Below are 26,689 nucleotides of genomic sequence, written 5' to 3'. Positions count from 1 at the left end.
CAGCTAACAACAATGGGAAACTGTGACTCTAAACCACAAAGGCTTCCCACAGAACAGGGTAACAGGGAAAGGACAATTCTTTTTACCACCTACCAGGAGCTCAGCACTGATAAATCATGATAAAGCTAAAAAGATGGAGCTTCCAACTAAACACAAAGTAAACTTAAGAAACTAACCAAAAGTAACTTGAAAGGACATATCACAAACTTCATAGAGGCTTAAGAAAAACATTTAGGAGTCAGTTTCCTCCAGGGGCATTCCTGATGACAAAGGTCAGCAGTATAACAATAAGGTCTACAGAGTGGCAGCTGCTTTCAAATGGAGGGCTAGCACTAAAAAACAGTCCTTTGCACTAACAGTCAAAAGAAGCACTAGAAGACACGTAACAATGCATTATTTAAATCCTTAATTCACAATTCTAAGACTATCCAGACTTAAATTGAATTAAATCATTTTAAGAGGCAAAACTATTTCAACTACTTTAAAAAAGATATTCTTAAAGAAAATTTTTGTGTGAAATGAGCTGTTAGATTCAAGAATCCATTTTTAAAAGCTTGAAATCTCAGAGTCCCAACCTGAAAAGTAAAGACAGTGAAAGATCTTCCCTACTTCTCTCAGGGAAGAGGCCAAACAAATTATATCATCAAGAACGATCAGCAGGCAGAGTCCTACCCCCAAACATGTGATCAGTCCACCCAGAACTTACATTTGCAGGCAGGGCACAAAGGCCCTGGAGGACCAACACACACCCTTCTATGAACTACTTACTCCCTGTTATAAACCAGTTTTATTGAAAGGAGTTGTTCTATAAGCATACTGATGAAAAAACTTACCAGCAGAACCCTCGCCAAATAGGAAGGAAGGTCTGCTCTATTTCCACAGGTTGAGATAATATGTATAAATTGATTTCTTTAAAGATTTAATTAAGATTTATTGGTAAAACTAAACAAATGCAGGCACTGCCCAAAACTAATTCAGCTCTTATATTTTAACAATATACTAAAGTAGTCCTTCTGCAACAAGGAAAGTGCCCAAATTTAAAAAAAAAAAAAAAGATACTATTGCTTTTCTTTTGCTCATCATTAGCATTCTAATTCAGGTCTCCTAGTGGTTGGTGGAAGATGGGGATGTTAGTGTTATTTCAAAATGTGGGGCACAAAATTTCTATGATCAGTGCTAGATACAAAAAAAGAATGTACAAATATTAGGGTTAACCTCTCCAATCAAGTCCTTAAGAGATGGTTTATATTCCAGAAATGGAATATTTCCTGCCATATCAATAAACAAGGATGTCACAGTCATCAGCAATTGCAGCCCTCCTATGTGTGTGTGTGTCACACACACACACACACACACACACACACACACACACACACATATATGTTTTTCCTGGTAGCTCAGACAACCTGGAATTGATCCCTGGTTCAGGAAGATCCCTGGAGAAGGGAATGGCTACCCACTCCAATATTCTTGCCAGGAGAATTCCATTGACAGAGAAGCCTGGTAGACTACAGTCCATGGGGTTATAAAGAGTCGGACACAACTGAGTGACTAACACTTTCATTTATATACGTGTGTGTGTGTGTGTGCGCGCGTGTGTACACCTGCAGCCATCAGACTACAACTACCTCCTATGATGGGCCCTGAGGAAAAGAAGCTCAGGATGTAAAAACACAGGATACTGGCCCCAGGTAAGCATTAGTTGCTAAATTGTGTCCAGCTTTTTGCAACCCATGACTGTAGCCCACTGGGTTCCTCTGTCCATGGGATTTCCCAGGCAAGAATACCGGAGTGGTTGCCATTTTGTCAGGGAATCTTCCCAATCCGGGGATTGAACCTGGGGCCTCCTGCATTGCAGGCAGATTCTTTACCGCCTGAACAACCAAAGAAGCTCAGCTCCAGATAAGTGAGTTACATAAGCAAGGAATGATTAAAATGAGCCCAGATTCTTGCATCTTCCCATGCACAGAAAAGTGCTAAATTCCTTAAATGGGAATATCTGGCTTTCTTCAATTAACAACAATTTTTTGATGTTCAGACTACCTGCCCTTTGTTGAAAAACTTCTATATAACCTGGCTCCTTCCCTCATCTCCAAGTGATCTTTCAGAGTTACTTGAGATGCTGCCTCTTGGACTTAGACCCTAAAAATTTCCACCAAATAAAATATAACCCTCAACCTTTAGGTTGTGAATATTTTTAAGTCAACATATTCATTCATAATTCATGGAATTAATCAAATAAAACTGGTGTACTGGGGCAGAGTTACAGAGCTTCAACCCTGGTTACAATGCAACTAAATAACATGACTTCTCATCTCAGTCAGGTAAGGGAGGTGGTCCACAGGCAATCTCACATTAATGGACTGTAATCTTTTTTGAAGCCCCTCAGAAAATACTTCATGCAAAACTCTCCCGTGTACTCACATTCTGCCTTGTAAAAGTTATTTTTGGACTTTTCTTATTTCCTTTTCATAGGAGGAGATTAGACTGCATAGGAGATTCTATCTCATAAAGAGAACCCTGTGTCAACCACTGGCCCTCTCAACCAAAAATAAATTAAGTAACTACAGCTTTGTGCTAGATGAGTGCCAGACTGCTTGTAGGAGTGTTTTTGTGGCATGATTACTAGGTCAAGATGTTGCCGGGAGACCCCTTCCAAAGGCTTGAAAACGAATTGTCCGAGGAGACCCATGTACTGACAAAGCAAAAGACTTTATTGGGAAGGGGCGCTGGGGTGGAGAGCAGGAGGGTAAGGGAACCCAGGAGAACTGCTGTGCCTCATGGCTCACTGTCAGGTTTTATGCTAAGAGGCTTATAGTTTGGGGGTTGTTACTGAACAATCTTGTTTGGCCCATATTTGGTCTGACTTAAGTTTCTTCCTGGTGGTGAAACAGGAGGGAAGGGGGCAGGGCACAAGCTTTAAAAGAATGACATAGCCTGAGGACACAACAAAAACTGATTAGAGCCAAATGGGTCCAAGATGGTGAACCAGTAATTTCCACTAGACCTTGAGCCTCGGTATCCACTCATTGTAATGCATCAGCAAGCTAAGTGACACACCCACCAGTGCCACAACAATTCTGAGGCCAACCACCAAAGACCAAAAAGTAGGCAATAGTCCAATTCCTGTTCATCTTTGCTCCTTCTCCAAAACAGGAATACTCCTCCCACTCACTGGGCCTCCCTGATGGCTCAGCTGGTTAAGAACCCACCTGCCAATGCAGGAGACTCAAGAGACACGGGTTGATCCCTGGGTCAGGAATATCCCCTGGAGAGGGGAATGGCCAACAGTTTCAGAAACAACCAAAACATACATCAACAGATGAATGGATAAATAAATGTGCCGTATTCACTGCACAGAACAGGATTCAGTCATTATAAGAATGAAGGATTAATACATGCTACCACATGTAAATACTGAAAACAGTAAGTGAAAAGTCCAGTAATAAAGATCTACTGTTGTATGATCCCAATTACATGAAACACCTATAATAGGCAAATTACAGAGATAGAAAGTAGATTAGTGGTTGCCTAGGGCTGCGAGGAGGTGTGAAAGAAATAGAAAGTGACTGCTAAGAGATAAACCATTTCTTTTGGAGGTGACAAAAATGTTCTAAAATTGACTGTGCTGATGGTTGTTCAACTCTAAAAATACTAAAAACCACTGAATTATAAAACTTTAAATTTTGTGTTATGTGAATTATATGTCAATAAATTTTTAATTGTTTTTTGGTTGTTTTTTTTTTTAAATCACAGTTTTCCTCTTTGCAAAACAAGGGCACTCTTTGTTTCATGTCTGTGGTTTAAATTAGGTTTCCATAACAATAGCAGCTGTCACCTGGTAAAAGTAAATGGGCTTCAAATGCTTGGCAAACAACTTCTGTGTGTATGAGATTTTGAATAGCTGTTTTTAAAGTATACATAAGCACGAAAATCAGGCTATCAAGGCATTCTTAGTCTCTGACACTGTCATTTAATTCAGGACAGAATGCAATTAGTCATTTCTCTAATCAAGAAGACAACAGTAATACTACTGATAATAGAAATGTTCAAAGTGAATGGACACGATAACTCACTTTGACAAAAATAAGGGTGAAAATGGCACATCCACAAAAGTCAGAGTACAAGTTTTATGTTTGGGTAGAAAGACAACAGATGACGAGGCAGCCTGAAATGATACTTGCTGGATACACCCTTTGCTAAACAACTACAAACATTCCCCGACACATCTGTAGAAATCCTTCCTGTTGCTTTTTGGGCAAATTTCCTCAGAGTACTCACTCAAAAGCTGACTTAAAATCATCTGTTTGATAAACAATTTTGACTGTGCTCAGGGTGCAAAGAAAGCAAACAACTGATGAACTTTTGGTAAGTGAAAAGGAAGGACAGAGGAAAGGGGAAAAATGGGCAAGTATTTACCTTCATTAAAGAGACTTATGCACCACTCCTCAGTCGGTGATCTGAACTATGAACAGGGGAAAGGGGAAATATGACAGCATAGTATTAACGTTTTGAGAAAGGATATAATCCTTTGTACCAATTTATTTTCTTTCCTTAAACAAAGAGTTTAAATGTCCAGTTCACAGAAAAAAAAGTAGATGATCAATAAAGATAGGGAAAATGTCCTATCTCATTCATAATTAGAAAGACAGTGAGGTCACCCAGTAGTGTCCACCTCTTTGCAACCCCGTGGACTGTAGCCTACCATGCTCCTCCGTCCATGGGAGTCTCCAGGCAAGAATACTGGAATGGGTTGCCATTTCCTTCTCCAGGATTCATAATTAAGGAAATGCAAAATAAAAATACTATCACCTTTCATATCTCACAATGCCAAATATTTAAAACTTGGGTGAATCCAAGTGAGAGTGAGGAGAAGGATAAATTCTCATTTGCTCCTGGTAGAAATAAAATGAATTTGGTGGTATTTCTCAATTTAAAATGCTTATACCCTTTTGTTTCAGCAATTCAAATTCTAAAAACTTGTCCTCTAGTTTGCAAAAATAATATAAAAATATATTACACTTACACTGTTTGTAATAAATAAAAACTAAAGGTCTGTCATTAGGGGATTGGTTAAATTATGGTAAGTCTCATTTAGAAATATTTACAGATGAAATAATATGTATGGAATTTACTTCAAAATAATTATAGGTTGTCTTGGGAGAAGCAGGGGAAGAATAAACAAAACCACAACTGACCATGTACTTAATAGGTCACAAAGTTGGTGATGGGTACAGGCGGACTCAACACTCTTCTCCTTACTTCTATATATGTTCAAAATTTTGCATAATAAAATGATACAAACATATTAAACAATCTCACTGAAGGGGGTAGTGGATAAAAGTACTGACTTAACCCTGGAAATGACTAGAGTTTGTAAGCCTAAAGGCATAAGGAACTGCATATTACCACTACATTCCAGCTAGTAGAGTACATTCCCACAGGTGTACAGGTTAACAATGCTGAAGACACATGTATACTGGAATTGAATAATTAAGTAAATGAATGGAAGATGGTGGAAGGTTTCCTAATTTTTGAATGGGAAGATACAGATAAGAGGGAAAAAGCTAAAATTATCCATGTGGTAATGGATTAGAGTTGAAGAATGAACTTGTGATTAGCTTATTAAAGACACAGATGGGGGACTCCCCTGGCAATCCAGTGGCTAAGATTCTGTGCTTCCAAAGCACAGAGGATGAGGTTTGATCCCTGGTAGGGGAACTAAGATCCCATGTGCTGAGTGGCATGGCCAAAAAAACTTTTTAAATAAAATATAGACAGTTACATCTAGAAATATTTATAGATATGTATATATGTATACACCCATATGGGCTTCCCAGCAAAAGAATCCACCTGCCAATGCAGGAGACACAAGAGATAAGAGTTGAACCCCTAGGTTGGGAACATCCCCTGGAGTAGGAATGGCAACCCACTCCAGTATTCTTGCCTGGAAAATTCCATGGACAGAGAACCCTGGTGGGCTATAGTCCAGGAGGTCCCAAAGAATCAAACTCGACTGAGCACAAGCACATATACCCATATATTTATTTGCTCTATCAGCTGAGAATGCTTAGAACCAATGACATCCCAGTTGCAACAAGCACACCTAGACCTTAGTCGTTGTTTTTTTTCCCCTTAACTTTTCGGCCACGCCATGGGCAGGATGTGAGATCTTGGTTCCCCAACCAGGAACCAAACCAATGCTCCCTGCAGCAGAAGCTCAGAGCCTTAACCACTGGACCACCAGCGAAGTCCTACAGACTTGATACTTTGGTTTCAAAACCTGTTCTCCAATAAAAGAATCCAAGGTTCCTCGGAGAAATGTATGATTTTAGGCCTGGAAGAGGAAACACATGAGATGAGCCTGGAGCATCCTGTAATGTCCAAAATTAAAGAAATGCTGAAGACAAAAAGAAAACAACAATCCTAAATTGACAGAGGCATATCCAAGGTACATAGGAGACAACCAAAGGAGTTCCCAATGGTCAAATCTGAAACAATATGAGGGGAAAAAAAAATTAGTACTGGATTAACCCAAAGTGTAAAATAAATACCTACGAGTCCACACTGATATAAAGAAAAGTACTCCTGGGGAATTCCTGGTGGTCGAGTGGTTAGAACTCCACGCTTTAGTGTTGAGGGCCTGGGTTCAATCCCTTGTCAGGAAACTAAGACCTCACATACCGAAACTAGGAAACAAAAAAACGAAAAAAGAAATTTTAAAAAGAAAAAAACTATACTCCAAAGAGTACAGTATGGAGGTGTGATGCTGAAGCAGGGAGACCCTGAGCTCACGTTCTCCCACCAGAATACTAGAGTGGGTAGCCCTTCCCTTCTCCAGGGGATCTTCCCAATCCAGGGATCGAACCCAGGTCTCCTGCATTGCAGGCAGATTCTTTACCAGCTGAGCTATCAGGGAAGCCCCCTTCTCCCACAGGCACATCAAAATTACAATTTACAGAGTATCTATGAGAATGACCTAAACACTGGCGAAAATATCTTCCATAACTAAAAGTATAACTAAGGAACCACAGCAGAAGGGCAGAAGGCACAGAGATGCAGTAGACACTCTGGTGGGCAACACACAAACTGGACGATAATCACAGCTGCAGAGGTTTTCCCTAAGGAACGAGAGTTCTGAGCCCCACATTGGGCTCCTCAGTTGGGGTCTTACACCAGGAAGATGATATCCCCAGAACATCTGGCTGTGAGGGCTAGAGGAGCTTGCAAAGGAAACAGCCAGAGGCTGTAGAAACAGAGATTCTACTCTTGACATGCAAAAAAAACTCACATGCTCTGAATTCCAGTACAGGGGCAGTAATTTGAAAGAAGCCTGGGTCAGACAACTTGCTGATCCTGCAGAGCCTTCTGCAGAGGTAGGAAGATAACTGGAGCTCATCCTGGAAACACAAACACTGGCAATAGCCATTTTTTTGGAGTTTGTTCTACTGCAAGGATACTAATGTTAACAATTATCATTTTGGAGTCCTCCCTCTATCCCTTGGGCTTCCCTGATGGCTCTATTGGTCAAGAATCCGCCTGCAATGCAGGAGACCCCAGCTCAATTCCTGGGTTGAGAAGTCTGCTGGAGAAGGGATAGGCTATCCACTCCAGTATTCTTGGGCTTCCCTTACAACTCAGCTGGTAAAGAAGCCTCCTGCAATGCAGAGACCTGGGTTCGATCCCTGGGTTGGGAAGATCCTCTAAAGAAGGGAAAAGCTACCCACTCCAGTATTTTGGCCTGGAGAATTCCATGGACTGTATAGTCCATGGGGTTGCAAAGAGTCGGACACAACTGAGCAACTGTTACTTCACTTCACTCTATCCTTTAGCACTGGACGCTTACTTACCCACCAGCAGACTGACACCAGCCCCAGAACCCAGCCCTGCCCACCAGCGAGCCAAAAGCAGCACTGGGACACCCTGAGCCACACAGCCAGTCATTCCAAGACACAGCCCTGCCCATACCAGCAGGTCAGCACCAAACAAGGGAACCCTGGACCATGCAGCCAGCCACGCCAGGATTCAGTCCTGTCCACCACTGGGCTGGCAGCCAACTGGGCCTGGAGCCAGACCCACCTACTGGCTACAGTAGTCACCCAACCACAACTATACAATGGCCCCATGCAGCCCACACAGGGGATACCCCTAGGGCACACAGCCCAGTGACCAGAGAGGAATTTGCTGCTGGGCCTCATAGGAAGTCTCTATATAAGGTCATTTCTCCAAGTTCAGGAAACTTGAACAACCTACCTAATAACAGAAATAAACAGAGAATTAGGCAAAATAAGAAGACAGAGGAATATGTTCTAAACAAGGAACAAGATAAAACCTCAGAAAAGGAACTAAATGGAGCAGAGATAAACAATACAAACACATACAAACATGCGGAGGCTAAACAATAGACTCCTCTGTCCATGAGAATTCCCAGACAAGAATACTGAAGTGCGTTGCCACTTCCTTCTCCAGGGGATTTTCCCAACCCAGGGATCAAACTCAAGTCTCATGCATTGGAAGGCAGTTTCTTAACGTCTGAGGCACCTGGGAAGCCCAAAAAACCCATGAGTCACTAAAGAAATCAAGGAAGGGACTTCCCGGGTGGTCCAGTGGTTAAGACACTGTGCTTCCAACCAGGGGGCCAGGGTTAAATCCCTCGCTGGGGAACTAAGAACCCTCACGCTGTGGGGCAACTTAGCCTCCATGAGCCCACAATTAGAAAACTGTGAAATGCAACAAAAGATCCTGGGTGCAGCAACAAAGATCCTGCATACTGCAACTAAGACCCAATGCAGCCAGAAATGAAGGAAGGAAGAATTCCAGGAAAGCTCAATTTTTAAAACTATGTAAGTAAAATAAAATCTGACACAAATGAACCCATCCATAAAATGGGACTCACAGACATAGAGAACAGACTATGGTTGGCAAGGGGGTGGAGGGGTGGTAGAAGAATGAATTGGGAGTTTGGGGTTAGCAGATGCAAGTTATTACATACAGGACAGATAACAAGGTCCTACTGTATAGCACAGGGAACTATATTCAATATCCTGGGATAAACCATAATGGAAAAGAATTTTTAAAGTATATACATAACTGAATCACTTTGTTGTACAGTAGAAATTAACACAACATTGTAAGTCAACTATACTTCAGTTAAAGAAAAGAAAAGGTTGCTATCTAAAGAACTGCTAAATTTTTTTTAATTGCAAATTTCATTTTTCTTTCTTTTTAAAAATATTTATTTATTTTTGGCCACATGGCATGTGGGATTTTAATTCCCCAGTTCAGTTCAGTTCAGTTCAGCTGCTCAGTCGTATCTGACTCTTTGCAACCCCATGAATCGCAGCACACCAGGCCTCCCTGTCCATCACCAACTCCCAGAGTTCACTCAGACTCGCGTCCATCGAGTCAGTGATGCCATCCAGCCATCTCATCCTCAGTCATCCCCTTCTCCTCCTGCCCTCAATCCCTCCCAGCATCAAAGTCTTTTCCAATGAGTCAACTCTTCACATGAGGTGGCCAAAGTACTGGAGTTTCCGCTTTAGCATCATTCCTTCCAAAGAAATCCCAGGGTTGATCTCCTTCAGAATGGACTGGTTGGATCTCCTTGCAGTCCAGGGGACTCTCAAGAGTCTTCTCCAACACCACAGTTCAAAAGCATCAATTCCCCAACCAGGGATCAAACCACTGCCTCCTGTATTAGAAGCATGCAGTCTTAACCACTGGACCACCAGAGAAGTCCCTGATGAATTCACTTTAAAAAGAGAAATTTCCTTGTTATTTATTATGTAAATTTGATATCTACATAAAAGCATAAAATATTTAAATAACAGCAAATGAAGATGAATGAAGCAAAAAGAAATGAAGACTATTTATTTGATCTCAAAGCAACTCTACAAAGAAATTTTGAACCTCCCATCTACCCACAAATTATTTCTTAAAATATTTTAGTTCATTAAATACTTACTGAGCATCTATTATAGGCTTCCCTCATAGCTCAGTTGATAAAGAATCAGCCTGCAACTTCGGAGACCCCGGTTCAATTCCTGGGTCGAGAAGATCCCCTGGAGAAGGGATAGGCTACCCACTCCAGTATTCACGGGCTTCGCTTGTAGCTCAGCTGGTAAAGAATCCACTTGCAATTTGGGAGACCTAGGTTCAATCCCTGGGCTGGGAAGATCCCCCGGAGAAGGGAAAGGCTACCCATTCCAGTATTCTGGACTGGAAAATTCGAAGCCAGATATAGTGCTAATGTTAGAAATGCAAATATGACTAAAATCAGAGGACCTTCTAAATGATCACTGTCTAATGAGAGAAAAAAAGAACTGTAACCTTGGAAAGTAACATCTGAACTGGGTTTTAATACAGTTGTATAATAAGAATCTAATTTTTGTCTCTGGTTCTTGACAGGGAAGATTCTAAACCTTCAGAATTTCTCAAATGATACAAGTATCTCTGTTATTCATGTTGGGCCCTTCCAGTCACACTGAATTAACACTAACCAGGTAACTCATAGTGGGCCCCTTGATAGTTTCAGGATAGGGACTGGCAGTACTGGAAAGCCCAAGTACTGTGTGGTTAGAAGGTTGGGGCTTTGAGTCACATGATCTCAGACAGACCTCTGGGAAATAGAGGGGGAGGCTGGAGACTGAGTTCAATCACACAGGCCAATGATTCAATCAATCATATCTACATAACGGAGTCCCAGGAAAAACTCTGAACACTGAGTCGGTGAACTTCCCTGGTTGATAACACTCATCCATGTGTGAGAAGGGTGACACAACCTGAAGATACAGAAGCTTTGCTTTGGGGATCCTCCCAGACTTATCCTATGTATCTCTTCCTTTTGCTGGTTCAAATTGTAACTTTTCACTATAATAAAACTGTAATCAGGAATTCCCTGGTGGTCCAGTGGTTAGGACTCAGCTCTTTCACTGCCAGAGCCCAGGATCAATCCCTAGTTGGGGAACTAAGATCTTACAAGCTGCATGGCACAGCCAAAACAAAAACAAACTGTAATCATAAGGACAGCATTTTCATGAGTTCTGTGAGTTGCTCCACCAAATGATCAAACCTGAGAGAATCAGGGGAACTCTTGAATTTATATCTGATTGATCAGAGACGCAAGTATCTTGGAGACTCCTGAACTTGCACTTGGAGCCCAAAGTTCAGATAGTCTTATGAGAAACTGTGCCCTTAACATGAGAACGTTAAGCTAACTCTGGTTAGTTAATGTCAGAACTGTATTGCAAATACCCAAGAGGAATTCACTTAAAATAAGAATTTACAAAGTTATTCATCACAAAGGAGAGCACACATCAATACAATGGAACATGAATCAACCACGAAAAACTTATGTTGTAGATAAATATTTATCAAAATGGAGATATAATCACCATTCTTTTTATCTCCAGCTCCAATCTCTTCGCCTGAGGTCCACACTTGTATATTCAACTTCCTACTGAACATTACCCCCTGGATGTCTACTAGGTATTTCAAACCTAACACACCCCAAAGAAAAAAAATCCTGATTCTTACCATATATACCCCAATCAGCTCCTCCAGTCTTCCCTATCATAGTAAAAAGCTCTACCATTCACTCACTTCTTTAGGGCAAAACTGGAGTCATGCTTGACTCCTTTCTTTCCTGACACCTCACCAGTCCATCAGCAAATCTTACTGATGTTACTCTCAAAACTTATCCCTTCTTACCACCTACACTGCTACCATCCTAGACAAAGTCACCTATGTTTATTGCACAGAATACTGCAATAGCCAGTATGTGCTCTCCTTGCTTCCATGACAATCACTTCTTCACACAGCAACCAGAATAATCTTTTTTAAAAAATCAGTATTATTATTCCACATAAAACACTCCAGTGAGTTCCCATTACGCTCTGAATGAAACCCAGATTTCTAATCTTATTTACTTACTTACTTATTTGGCTGCTTCCAGTCTTAGTTGCAGCATGTGGGATCTTTTGTTATGGTCTGAGGAAGACTGCAGTGGCGGCATGTGGGCTTAGTTGCTCCTCAGCAAGTGGGATCTTAGATCCCCAATTAGAGATCCAATCAGCATTCCCTGCATTTCAAGGGACTCTTAGCCACTGGACCACCAGGGAAGCCCATGGATCCTTAATCTTAAATCCCTCATGATTTAGTCCCTACTTCTCTCAACAATTTCATCTTTACTGCTCTCTGCCCACCCCATCATTTTTCAGAAAATGACACGCTAGTTCCCACCTCAAGGCTTTTCCACCGCAAATCTCTCTGCATTGAATGCCCATTCCCCAGCTCTTTGCATAAGCCACTACTTTGCTTCAATTAGGTCTCTATTTACATGGTACCCTCCCCGGGCTTCCCTGGTGGTTCAGTGATGATAAGCATTCACCTGCTAACTCAGTGGGTTTGATCCCTGGTCTAGCAAGACCCCCACAGCTGAGCCCGTAGGCCACAACTACTGAGCCCAAACTCTGGAGCCTGTGCACTGCAACAATTGAAGCCTGCACGCCCTAGAGTCTGTGTTCTGCAACAAGAGAACTCAGTGCGCCTCAACAAGAGACTAGCCTCCACTCATTGCAACCAGAAAAAAGCCCACATGTGGCAACCAAGACCCAGCACAGACAAAAATAAATACAATTTTTAAATGTTAATAATTATATTATATATATTTAAATAGTTATTACATTTATAATTGTATATAACTATATACTTCATATGTATAAATGATATATATATATAACTGAATTACTTTGCTGTACACCAGAAACACAACATTGTAAATCAATTTATTGAACTATACTTCAGTAAAATTAAAATTGTCAACTACCAATAAAATCAGTATTTACTTTAAAAAAGTGTATTAAATTAAAATAATGAAATAAAATTATCAAACACCTATCTCCTTACCCTGCTTTATTTTTTTTAATTGCATTTATCACTACCAGGCATTTCTCATTATCTGCCTTTCCCATTAGAACACAAGCTCGAAAAGGCAGGGACTTTGTTTATCTTACTTGCTACTGTATCTTCAGAGAGTCCCTTGAACAGCAAGATCAAACAAGTCAGTCTAAAAGGAAATCAATCCTGAATACTCATTGGAAGGACTGATGCTGAAGCCAAAGCTCCAATACTTTGGCCACCTGTTGTGAACAGCTGATTCATTGGAAAAAGACCCTGATGCTGGGAAAGACTGAAGGCAGAAGGAGAAGAGGGCAAGAGAGGATGAGATGGTTGGATGGCATCACTAATTCAACGGATATGAACGTGGGCAGACTCCAAGAGATGGTGAGGGACAGGGAAGCCTGTAATGCTGCAGTCCATGGGGTCACAAAGAGTCGGACACAACTTGGTGACTGAACAACAACAAATCTTCAGAGGCTAGTACACCATGTAGACACATAGTGGGCACATATAAATAACTTGCTGAATGAACAAATGGTTAGAAGGTTAGGTGAAAAGGGCAGGTTATAACAGTCAAAACTGTTCAGTTTTATAAAACTAAGCAATATGGAAAACAAAAGCTACCACACGCACACACAGAGTCAATCCTTATTACATGGATTCCTCATAGGCAAATTTTCCTACTCACTAAAATTCATCTGTAACCTCAAAATCAAGACCTGCAACATTTTCTTGGTCATTCACGGACATGTGAATGCAGATGGTGAAAAATTTGAGTTGCCTGATGTGTACATTACCAGTTGAGGTCCAAGGCGGGGGAGATATGCAGCCTTCTGGTTTCAGATTTCAAACTATAAACCAGTGTCCTTTTAGTGGCTTATTTAGTGTAATATTTTTCACATTTTTGTGCTTTTGGTCAGTGATTTCACTGTTTAAAATGACTCCCAAGTGTAGCGCAGAAGTGCTGTCTACTGTTTCTAAGTGCAAGAAGGCTGTGATGTGCCTTCTAGAGAATACATTTGTTAGATAAGGTTCATTCAGGCATCAATTACAGTGCTATTTACCATGAGTTCAATGTTAATGAATCAATAATATATATTAAATAATGTGTCTTAACAAAAACACACATAAAACAAGGTTACATGTTGATTAGTTAACAAAAATGCAACCAGCAGCTCAGAGGAATCTAACCCTGTAATTCCCCTAGGGGCAGTAATTCAGTATTCATTAATTCAGCATTTGCAATGATACTATAGAACATAGTACCACAAATAAGGAAAGTGTGTGTGTATCTGTGTACACAAAATTAACAGGGCACAGAGATTATATATCATTATGTGTGCAAGCTCAATCGTTTCAGTAACGTCCAACTCTTTGCAACCCCACGGACTATAACCTGCCAGGCTCCTCTGTTCAGGGGACTCTCCAGGCAAGAATACTGAAGCGGGTTGCCATTTCCACCTCCAGGGGATCTTCTTGACCCAGGGATCAAACCCAAGCTTCCTGCATCTTCTGCACTGCAGGCAGATTCTTCACCGTTGAGCCACCAGGGAAGCCCCATATACCATTATGCTGCTGCTGCTGCTGCTAAGTCACTTCAGTCGTGTCCAACTCTGTGTGACCCCATAGACGGCAGCCCACCAGGCTCCGCCGTCCCTGGGATTCTTCTCCAGGCAAGAACACTGGAGTAGGTTGCCATTTCCTTCTCCAATGCATGAAAGTGAAAAGTGAAAGTGAAGTCGCTTAGTCGTGTCCGACCCTCAGCGACCCCATGGACTGCAGCCTACCAGGCTCCTCTTTCCATGGGATTTTCCAGGCAAGAGTACTGGAGTGGGGTGCCACTGCCTTCTCCAACATACCATTATACCATGGTGTTAATATAGTTATTACTAGTATAATCTTTGGGCGTGAAGATTATAAGATATTTACTTCTTAATTTTTTCCTTGTTTGTATTTTCTATTTTTTACAATAAAAAGACTTCTGTTAGAAGAAAAAAACTGAGTTACTGCTATTATTTTAAAATAAGAATTGTATCACTAAACATTTCATGGTAGCCAAAGGAATATAAAAACAGGATAAGAACAGTAATAATTAATCAATAATTAAAAGTGTAAATTTATAGCTCTCCTCTGAACTTTTTAACCTAGATCTTCTAAATGAAGCCTCATATATGCAAATACACATGTAATCCTATATACTTCTTCCTGAGTAGTGATTAATAAACTACTCAAACACTAACAGTTTGAAACTCACCTATTTATAATCACAAAATCTTAGAGTAAAAATAATCTTTAGCGAGCATACAGTTAAGTTTCTAACCTAATGCAAGAAACTTTTTTATAATCCTTTTTACAAGTGGTCACCTACCTTCTATCAGAATATGTTCAAGAACAGAAATTATATTATCCTATAAGGCCATACATTTTAATTTCCATCTACTGCTCTTAGTTGAATCTCTGATCAAAAACAGATCTTCTGTTTCCTCTTTATGTAAGCCTTTTGGGCTTCGCAGGTGGCGCGACTGGTAAAAAACCCTCCTGCCAACGCAAGAGACATAAGAGACATAGGTTCAATCCTGGGTGGAGAAGATCCCCTGAAAAGGGCATTGCAATCCATTCTAATGTTCTTGCCTGGAGAATCCCCATGGACAGAGGAGCCTGGTGGGCTTCAGAAAGAGTGAGACACGACTGAAGAGACTTATTAGCATGCATGCGTGCAAGCCTTTCAAATTTAGAAGACAAAACTCATGTGTTCCCTTAATCATCTCTTTCCAAGCTAAATACTCTACTACAGCCATGACTCAAAGCAGTATACAACTTTATTCATCCCCTCATATAATCCCCACTCTTAGTCTATGGGCTGGATCTGGTAACTTGCTTCTAATGAACAGAATACAGCAAAGGTGATGGGATGTCATTTCCAGGATTAGGTTATAGACTCTGGCTTCCATCTTCTTCACTGTCATGGAAGTCAGCTGCCATGTTGTATGGAGACTCCCACAAGGCAAGGAACTGAAGGATGCTTCAGCCAACAAGCTAGTAAACAACTAAGGTCCTCAGTCAATTAACCTGTGAGCAACTGAATCATGCCACATGAGAGGTAGAACCTGGAATGTGATCCTCCCCCAGCTGAATCCTCACATGAAATCAAAGCCCCTGTTAACAACTTGATGAAAGCCTATGAGAGATACACCTTGATACCTGACTCACAGAAACAGAGATAACAAATATGTGTGGTTTTAAGTTGCAAAATTTTGAGGTAATTTGTTATGCAGCAATAGATAACCAGCAATTTCACTTCTCATTGTAGCCTAGGAAAATTCCCATATGTGTACCTTTTTTAAAATAGACGAAAACTGAAAACAATTTAAATGTTCATCAAAGGAGAATGGATAAATACAATGTGATATAGGCTTAAGATTTAATGCTATATATCATTTTTAAAATGGAATATACAAGGTAGATTTCTGAGGGGGAAAAAAGATTGAAAACTTATTTATTGAATTTGAATGAATGGAGTCAAGTTTTAGATCCTATCTATGAGTCTTAGCCTACCAGCACAATCGTGTCCGACTCTTTGCAACCCTGTGGACTATAGCCTACCAGGTTCCTCCGTCCATGGATTTTTCAGGCAAGAATACTGGAGTGGGTTGCCATTTCCTTCTCCAGGAGATGTTCCCAACCCAGGGACTGTACCCAGGCCTCCCGCATTGTAGGCAGACGCTTTACCATCTGAGCCATCAGGGAAGTCCTCTACAAGTCTTGGAATGAGATAACAGTGATCAGAACTTTGAAAACCAATCAAATGGAAAAAGCAAGGCAGGACTTCCCTGGCGGCGCAGTGGATAAGAATCCACCTGCCAATGCACGGGACATGGGCTCGATCCCTGTCCAGGAAGATTCTACATACTGCGAAATAACTAAGCTCGTGCACCACAACTGCTGAGACCACACTCTAGAGCCCTTGAGCCTCAACTGCTGAGCCTGTGCTCAGAAACAGAGAAGTCCCTGCAATGAGGAGCTCACAACTATGGAGAAGGCCCTGCTCGCTGCAACTGGACAAAGCAATGAAGACCCAGTGCAGTCAAAAAGAAAAAGAAAAAAGCAAGGCCATTATGTCTAAGGAAAATTAAAAGCCATGTAAGGAAAACATTATCATCAGAGTATGTAGCCCAGGTTCAATATCTGTATAATATAAACAACAATGATTTCACCCACAAAATATGTAACTATGTTAAAAATATAAGGGAGAAGACATCTATGTGTTTAAAAGTGCCAACACCTCGTGTCCCTCATATTAAACACTTTTTATAGATTTAATAGCTTTTAAAAGTAATTGCTATAAGTATACTATTACAAATATTTAAGATAGCTGATTGTGGTTGCCACTGTGAGAGGGAATAACTGCTATTCTTTCTTCTATGCATATAAACTATTCAAATTTTTTAAACTATGAACATAGGTTACTTTGATAAAAATAAGATAAACTTTCTTGTAGGGAGAAAGAGGAAAAGGGCCTTGGTTTTATCTCTATTGTTTTATTTCTAAGAAGGAAAGAAGAAAAGTAAATGTTAATAGTAGTTAATTCTGAAAGGTGGGAACGTGGTATTATATATTTTTTCCATTTTAAATGCCATAAAATTTAAATAACTGTTTTAAATTATTTTACAATTTCTCAATACCCAAATCCCAACAGTTTCCTACATAAATGGAATTCACACCATTTTTGCTCTAGTCTGCCTTCCTTAAAACGCTCTCAACTTTGTCAGCGTACACTTAAACCAATATGCAAAATGTGTTTCCAAACTAGTACAAAAACATATTGAAACCAATAGTTTTGTGACCTGGATAAACTTGTAACATAGCTAATGGCGTTTTTAGCAGCCATATTACCTAGTCAATTACTGCTACATTTGTGATTAATCAAAATTCCCAGTTATTTTTCACATGAACCACTGCCCAACCAGCTCTTCCTCATCCTGTTACTGTGCATTTGAGACCACACTCTAGAGCCCTTGAGCCTCAACTGCTGAGCCTGTGCTCAGAAACAGAGAAGTCCCTGCAATGAGGAGCTCACAACTATGAATTTAAACAAAGGACTTATACCTGCTAAATTTAATTTCAGTTTGACCCCATGATTTCACCTTATGGGCATAATTTTTCAAGCTATATTCATCATCTGTCAAATTAACTATTCCTGCATCTTTGTAATACTTACATATCTGATTATCATGTTTTAATTATTTTTTTACTCTATCCAAGTTCCAAAGAAAATTCACCAGAGACTTTTCCTGGTGAAATCAAGAGTCTAAGTGGGTACAGTTATTCAGTCTTTCTACACATTCATTTAGTCAATCAACCAAACCATATTTTACTATATAATAGCTACAAATGTATCATGAAAGACTGGAAAACTGGCATTATGACTATAACTAGAACAATCTCTTGATCTAATAATCTAGTGGTTCTAAAGAGAAGTAACAGAATTTAGAAATAAGAAGAAATTATTTATAATAATCAAACCTATACTAAATCTTTTTGGTTAATACTCCGTATCATCTGTTTGATCACTTATGTAATTTTTCTGGATTAACATTAATTTTACAAGTCTGCAATTTTCCAACTACTTTCCTTTTTTCCTTGGATATCAGGATGGTTGTCTCTTTCTGGTCTTTATGATTTCTCAAAAATTAACAACGTTGACTCTGAAATCATCAGCCAGTTAATTCAGTAATCTGAAATTCAACTGAGCCTTAAAATTTTAATTCACTTTAAAATGATTATTCTTACTTACTATCCTGGGCTAGTTTCTAGTTTAGAATTTGCTATATACTTTCCAGTTTGAAAATTACCATCCTTGCTGTTAATAATAATTTATATAGTACTTCTCTTTCAAAGACATTTAGAATTTCTCACCACCCTTATGGCAGAAAGCAAAGAAGAACTAAAGAGCCTCTTGATGAAAGTGTAAGAGGAGAGTGAAAAAGTTGGCTTAAAATTCAACATTCAGAAAACAGATCATGGCATCTGATCCCATCACTTCATGGGAAATAGATGGGGAAACAGTGACAGACTATTTCGGGGGCTCCAAAATCACGCCAATGGTGATTGCAGCCATGAAATTAAAAGATGCTTGCTCCTTGGAAGAAAAGTTATGACCAATCTAGAGAGCATATTAAAAAGCAGAGACATTACTTTGCCAAGAAAGGTCCATCTAGTCAAAACTATGGTTATTCCAGTGGTCATGTATGGATGTGAGAGTTGGACTATAAAGAAAGCTAAGCGCCAAAGAATTGATGCTTTTGAACTGGGTGCTGGAGAAGACTCTTGAGAGTCCCTTGGACTGCAAGGAGATCCAACCAGCCCATCCTAAAGGAAATCAGTCCTGAATATTCATTGGAAGGACTGATGCTGAAGCTGAAACTCCAGTACTTTGGCCATCTGATGCAAAGAACTGACTCATTGGAAAAGACCCTGATGCTGGGAAAGATTGAAGGCAGGAGAAGAAGGGAACGACAGAGGATGAGATGGCTGGATGGCATCACCGACTCAATGGACATGAGTTGAGTAAACTCTGGGAGTTGGTGATGGACAGGGAGGCCTGGCGTGCTGAAGTCCACGGGGTTGCAAAGAGTCGGAAACGACTGAATGACTGAACTGAACTGAACTGATACAGTACTTCTAAAAGACATTTAGAATTTCTCAAAAACCCTTTAAATAGGCTGTAAAGAAATTAATATACCATTATCCTATTCTATATATAGGGGAATTGAAGCATAGGGAAATTTAAATTATTTACCCAAGGTCAAAGAGCTACAATGAATCAAAATCTATTGCAGTCTATCTAGGGCTCTTTTTCATAAAGCTATGTAGCTCTCTAACACAAAACTACTTAAGACAGCAGACAAAACTTCTTGCTTAAAAACTGATTTTTCAGTTACTGGTTGACAAGAGTTAAGGAGCAGGTGGGTGTAAAGGAAGCGGGTGTAGCTGTAAAGGGAAATATGATGTTTCCTATGGTGGTGAAAATATTCTGCACCTTCACTGTATCAATGTCAGTATACTGGTTGTGATTCTGCACTACAGTTTTTCAAGATGTTACCACTGGGGGAAACTGGGTAAAGAATATATCACCCCTAATTCTGAGTGAATTATGAGAAATATCTCAAAAGAAAAAAAGTTTAAGAAAAACTAATTAATAATTGATATTTCTCTTTTAAGCCAACTTAATTTTAAAGAAGCTTACTTAAACTGAATAGGTAAATTAAAACCAAAAGTAAAACAGAATCAGGCATAGAGCTCTGAAAGTAAGCAGAGTGGACTAAAAAGCGAAGTAAGTCCCACTAACTAAAGCTTTAAAAAAGCCATAATGATCTTTGTTAATTAAAAGGGAGCCCTCAAGACTTTTATTTCCTAGGGAAGAAAAATAAAACAAGATAGTCTAGGAAATAAATTATTAAATCACCTGAAAAAGAATCACTAGAATAAAGCTAGAACCACCAAAGCTTTCCTCAACCCATGATACACTTTACTGCTGCAATCCTCAACTTAGAGAAAAAGCAAACGTGCACATGTGGCACCTTCACCTTGACATTCACAACCACACATTCCCAGAGAGTCCCAAAACTGCTGCTTTTTCTTTTTTGCTACTTACAAAGTGGCTAAAGCTTCAACCATTTCCTGATTCTCCCAGCCGCAGGACTTGCAATTAGGAAAACATTCACTCAGCATCTAAAGCAGGTCTGGTTAGAAGAATGAGCTCATCCCTTCAGATGTGCACCTGATCCTCAGGAAGCTGCTCCTCCTCCAGCCAGCAGGTCTTTGTATGTTTAAAGGGACACTCTCACCTGTGTAACCACTTGGCCAGAGCCAGAACAACTCCTTCCCTGGACACGCCCACTGTCGTAGAATCATTTCCTGCTCCGGCCACCCCACACAGCCACTACGTTTAGGCAGTCGCGGCAGAACTAGCAGTTGCTGCTCTCATTATGGCCTCACTAGAGAAGAACCTTATTTTCACTTTACAATGGAGGTCAGGTCCTTCACTACGATCCTGTGAACATCACACTATTTGTTTCAACAGGTCTTTGACCAGAGTCAGACCTGACAAGAATCACTCCTCTTTTTCAGAACTTACAACTTATTTTTTAAACTAGGAATGTAACGCTTGTACGTCTCTTATTCTGCTTGTCCTGCCTACAAGCCTCAATTAACAGAGGCAGCTAAATGGACTGTATGCAGTTATAGCTAAATGCTTCAAATTCAAGTCTGCCCCTCAGTTTCACTACCTCTAAGAAAACATTCACTTTGCCATAGCTGGCTATTTACTAGCAAAGCAAATAATAAACCTAACTCAAAAGATATGTAGACCTCATGTCAAAATGATGTAATAGTAGTATTTTAATTATTTTCAATCAAAAGTACGTGGGTACCAAATAGTCATTCAAAAAATATGTCTGTGCACCTGTTACATAAAACTATTTGACAGCATGCCAAACTGGGCTTTCAACTTAAAAAAAAAAAAAGAAAGAAATCTAAGAATTAACCCTTCTCATCTCAGCATTCCAAGGACTTCTGCAGTATTCTCTGTCATGGTAAGCTTCTAATACACTAAGAGGCTGACGTTGGAATATAAGTTAGTCAGCAAAACATCAAATTCACTACTGGTTACCTTTGAGAGATGGCAAGGGATTTGTGATCAAGAAGGGAAAACCCAGGGGCCTTCAACTTATTTAATAATATTTAATTTGCTGGATAGTAGACACAAGGATACTTACTGTATTATTCTTTTTAAAGATCTTAATAAATAATAAAATATTTTAAAATAGAGAAATTCTGAGCATCAAAAGACATAGAAGAGTGAAAGGCAACCCACACAATGGGAGAAAATATCTGCAAATCATTTATCTGATATAGAGCTAATATCTAGAATATATAAAGAACTCCTTAAAACTTAACAACAGTCAATTTAAAAGGGTACAAAGGATTCAAATAGACATTGCTCCAAAGAAGATATACAAATGGCCAATAAGCACATGAAAAGATGCTCAAAATCATGAGTCTTTAGGAAAATGCAAAGCACAAAAAAAATGAAAATCAAAAACACTCATTAGGATGGCTATGATCAAAAAAAAAAAAAAAAAAAAAAACCCAGAAAATTACAGCTGTTACTGAGGACATGAAGAGATGGGAACTGCCAGTGGGAATATACAATGGTGCAGCCCCTGTAGACAATGGTGTGGCAATTTCTCAAAAAAAATTAAAAATGGAACTATCATACAATCCAGCAATTCCACTTCTGGGTATCCAAAAAAATCAAGAGAAGTGCCCAAGAGGATGAAAGACCTTGAACTCACCTCCTCCAATGGGTACACCAAAATTACAATTATATGTAGAGGAAATACTGATGAGAAAAACTGGAAAACCATCAGAAAAGATTTCTTCTACAGTTAAAGATATAAAGAAGAAAAGATAGGTAGGAGAGGTGGTGATATAGTGTAGTCAAGACTCACATCCCCAGGAAGGCAATTACAATTGCCTAAATGGGAAGACAATTACAATTGCCACGGTTCTCCTCAAGGAATGAGGAGTCCATGCCTCACATCCAGGTTCCTAGCCCTGGTTCCTGCACCAGGACAACAAGCCCCACAACATTTGACTTTGAAAGCCAGTGGGACTTACATCTGGGAGAGACAGCAGGCTGTGGGAGCCCTTTACATGTGAGATCCCACTCTTAAAGGGCACACACCAAATCTCACACACTCTGGAACTCAGAGCAGAAGCAATAACTTATAAAGAGCCTGGGTCAAAACCCAATGATGGTCTTGGAGAGTCTCCTGGAGAGGCAGGAGGTAACTGGAACTCATTCTAGGGACAAAGACACTGGCAGAAGCCATTCTGAGGCACTTGTCTCAACATGTGGACAGTGGTGCTGACAAACGCCAATTTGGAATCCTGCCTTTAGCTAATTAATCCTGGAACCCAGCCCCACCTATCAGCCTATCCACACCAGTACTGGCACACCTTAGGTCAAGCCGCTAGCCAAGCAGGGACATAGCCTCAACTACCAGCAGGCTAGCCAGAGACTCTGGGACACAGCCTCGCCCACCAGTGGGCAGGCACCAGCCCAGGAATCCAATACCAGTAGGCTGACACCAGCTCCAAGATACTCAGGACCCCACACACAGTCATATCAGAAACCTGCCCCCACCCATCGGTGGGCTGGCACTAGGCCCACGACCCCTGGGGCCCTGACCCTACCCACTAGCAGGCCAACACTAGATCCAGGACTCCCTGCTATGCAACCACCCACCCTGGAATATAGTTCTGCCCATCAGTGTGCCAATACTAGCCCCAGGACCCCTGGAGCCCCACAGCCAGCCCCCTCATGACCCATCCCTACCCACCAGCAACTGATAGCCTCTGCATAAGTCAGGGCCTGGCAACCAACTAGACAGGTGGCCAGTGACACCCACCAGACCACTCATAGCAATATAGCCTACCACAACAGAAGGAGCCACATACATAGCTCTGGTGACCAGAGGTAAGTACACTACTGTCATAGGCCATCTCCTGAAAAAGACCACTTCTCTAAGATCAGGAAAGAAACCAATCCACCAAATATATGAAAATAAAAACAGCAAATCAGGCAAAATGAGGTGACAGAAGAATATGCTCCAAATGAAGGAACAAGATTAAATCTCCAGAAGAACTAAGTGAGTGGAGATAAGCAATCTACTCAATAAAGAGTTCAAGATAATGATCGTAAAGATGTTCAAGGAACTCAGGAGAAGACTGGATGAAGAGAGTCAGAAGTAAGAGGTTTTTAACATAGAGTTGGAGAATATAAAAAAGAACCAAACAGAGCTGAAGATACAGTAAATGAAATAAAAAATACACTAGAAGGCAGCAACAGTAGATTAGATGATACAGAGGGATGGATCAGCAAGCTGGAAGACAGAGTAGTGAAAATCACTCAAGCTAAAAAGAGAAAAAAAACAAATGAAGACAGCTTGAAAGACCTTTCAGACAATATCAAGCATACTAACATTCACATTGTAGGAGTCCCAGAAGCAAAAGTGGGAAAAAAGAGACACAGAACTTATTTCAAGATATAATACCAGAAAACTTACCTAACCTGGAAAAGAAAACAAACATTCAGCCCCAGGAAACAGAGATCCCAAAAGGAGCAATCCGAAGAGGATGACAAGGAAACACACTGTAATTAAAATGGCAAAAACTAAAGATAAAGAAGAGAGACTATTAAAAATAAGCAATGTAAAAGCAAAAAGTTACAGCTGAACTCCCATAAGGTTGTTCAGTAGAATTCTGAAGGCCAGAGGGAGTGGCACAATATATTTTAAATGATGAAATGGAAAAACCTATAACCAAGAATACTTTACCTCCCAAGGCTTTCATTCAGATTTGATAGAGAAATATGAAGTTTTACTGACAAACAATAGCTAGCTAAGAGTTCAGCACCACCAAACCAGCATTATAGAAACATTTAGCATGGTTAAGAACCCACCTTCCAATGCAGAGGATGTGGGTTCAATCCCTAGTCAGAGAACCAAGATTCCACATGCTGCAAGACAACTAAACCTGCACGCCACAATTACTGAGCCCCTGCACCACAACTAGAGAGAAACTCACGGGACACAACCGGAGAAGCCCGCTCTGCAACCTAGAGCCCACACGCGTGCCCGAGAGCCTGCACTCTGTGACAAGAGAAGCCACCACAATAAGAAGCTTGTGCACTGCAACTAGAGATTAATCCCCGCTAGATGCAACTAGAGAAAAGCCCAGGCAGCAGTGAAGACCGAGCACAGTCAAAACTAAATAAATAAAATTTTTAAAAAGAAAATTACAACAGGCAAAATCTCATTGGTAAGTGTAATAAACCAACTATATATAAAGCTAGAAGGAAAGTTAAAAGACAAAAATCATCTATATCCACAGTAAGTAGTTAAGGTAAACACAAAGATGTAATAGAATATGATTTCAAACCAGCAAACATGGGTGGGGGGGGAGAGTAAAAATGCAGGGTTGTTAAAATGCATTTAAACTTAAGAGATCAGCAACTTAAAATAATCATACACACACACACACGTGGTTGTTGTTTAGAAGCTAAGTCATCTCCAGCTTTTTTGTAATCCCATGAACTATAGCTCCCCAGGCTCCTCTGTCCATAAGACTTCCCAGGCAGGAATACTGGAGTGGGTTGCCATTTCCTTCTCCAGGGATCTTCTTGACCCAGGGATCAAACCCATGCCTTCTACACTGGCAGGTGGATTCTTTACCACTGAGCCACCAGGGAAACCCATATAGACACATAACTGTGTAAAAACTTCACGGTAACCATAAACCAAAACTCTGTAATAAACAAACACACCATAATAAAGAGAAAGGAATTCAAACAGAACTCTAAAGATAGCCATCAAATTAAAATGTAAAAGATCAAAAGGATGATTTCATTTATATTTGGAATCTAAAAAACAAAACAAATGAATAAACAAAACATAATTATAGGTACAGAGAACAAATAAGTGATTTCCAGAGGGAAGAGGAGTTGGGGGAGGAAAGAGATAGGTAAGGGAGATTAAGAGGTACAAACTTTCAGCTGTAAAATAAATGCATCTCTGGTATGAAATGTACAATCTGGGGACTATATTCAATAATTAAGAAATATCTTTGTATGGTGATATATCGTAAGTAGACTTAGCATGGTGATCATTTTGAAATATATAGAAATATTAAATCACTATGATGGGTAACTGGAACTAACATAGTGTTGTAGGTCAATTGTACTTCAAAAACAAACAAACTCATAGAAAAAGAGGTCAACTTTGTGGTTACCAAGGCAGGAAGGGGAAGGAGGGAGAACTGGATGAAAGTAATCAAAAGGTACAGATTTGTGGCTATAAGATAATTAAGTACTAGTGATATAATATACAACAGGAAAAATTTAATTAATGATGTTTTATGTTATGTATGAAAGTTGTAAGAGAGCATATCTTGAGAATTCTCATCTCGAGGAAAAACTTTTTTCTATTTCTTTAATTTTGTGTCTACATGAGGTGATGAAAGTGAAAGTGTTAGTCACTCAGTTGTGTTTGACTCTTTGTGACCCCATGGACTGCAGCCCTCCAGGCTCCTCTGTCCATGGGATTTTCCAGGCAAGAAATACTGGAGTAGTTGTCATTTCCTTCTCCAGGAGATCTTCCTGACCCAGGGATCAAACCTGGGTCTCCTGCATTGCAGGCTGATTCTTTACCATGCGAGCCACCAGGGAAGCCCAAACCAAACATGAGATGATGGGTGTTCACTAAACTTACTGTGATAATCATTTCATGACATATGTAAATCAAATCATTATGCTGTGCACCTTAAACTTACACAGTGCTGTACATCAATTATGTCTCAATAAAACTGAAGAAAAAAAGAAACGAAAGCAAGGTCTCAGAGAGACCACTGTACACCCATATTCACAGCAGCATTATTCACAACAGCCAGAAGATGGAAGCAACCCAAGTGAACCAATAAGCAAAATGTGAAATATACATACAGTGGAATATTACTCAGCCTTGAAAAGGAACAAAATTCTGATACATGCTACAATACATATGCTTATGCTAAGCAAAATAAGCTATGCACAAAAGGACGAATACTCTATAATTTATTTATGTTAGGTACCTAGAAGAGTCAAATTTAGAAACAAAAAGTAGAATTGTGGTTGCCAAGCACCATGGGACCAGAGGAATGGGGAAGAATTATTTAATGGGTATTGAGT

General features: G+C 40.0%; 1 protein-coding gene across 5 annotated transcripts in view; it reads right to left on the bottom strand.

Moving 5' to 3' along the window:
• USP54 (ubiquitin specific peptidase 54) overlaps positions 1-26,689 on the bottom strand; it is a 129,155-nt gene that overhangs the window by 80,179 nt on the left and 22,287 nt on the right. Inside the window, exon 1 of one of the 5 annotated variants that reach the window (XM_005699207.3) lies at positions 20,555-20,723. The exons of 3 other annotated variants lie outside the window; for them this stretch is intronic. The gene's annotated coding sequence lies outside the window, so the exon portion shown is untranslated. Of the gene's footprint in view, positions 1-20,554; positions 20,724-26,689 lie in introns of those variants that run through there. One more of the 5 variants, XM_018042206.1, reaches the window with a different exon arrangement.

This window comes from Capra hircus, chromosome 28 (genome assembly GCF_001704415.2).
Source record: "Capra hircus breed San Clemente chromosome 28, ASM170441v1, whole genome shotgun sequence".
In the NCBI taxonomy this organism is placed as follows: domain Eukaryota; kingdom Metazoa; phylum Chordata; class Mammalia; order Artiodactyla; family Bovidae; genus Capra; species Capra hircus.
Note: the sequence above shows the minus strand (reverse complement) of the source record. Positions and strands in the feature narration are given on the sequence as shown.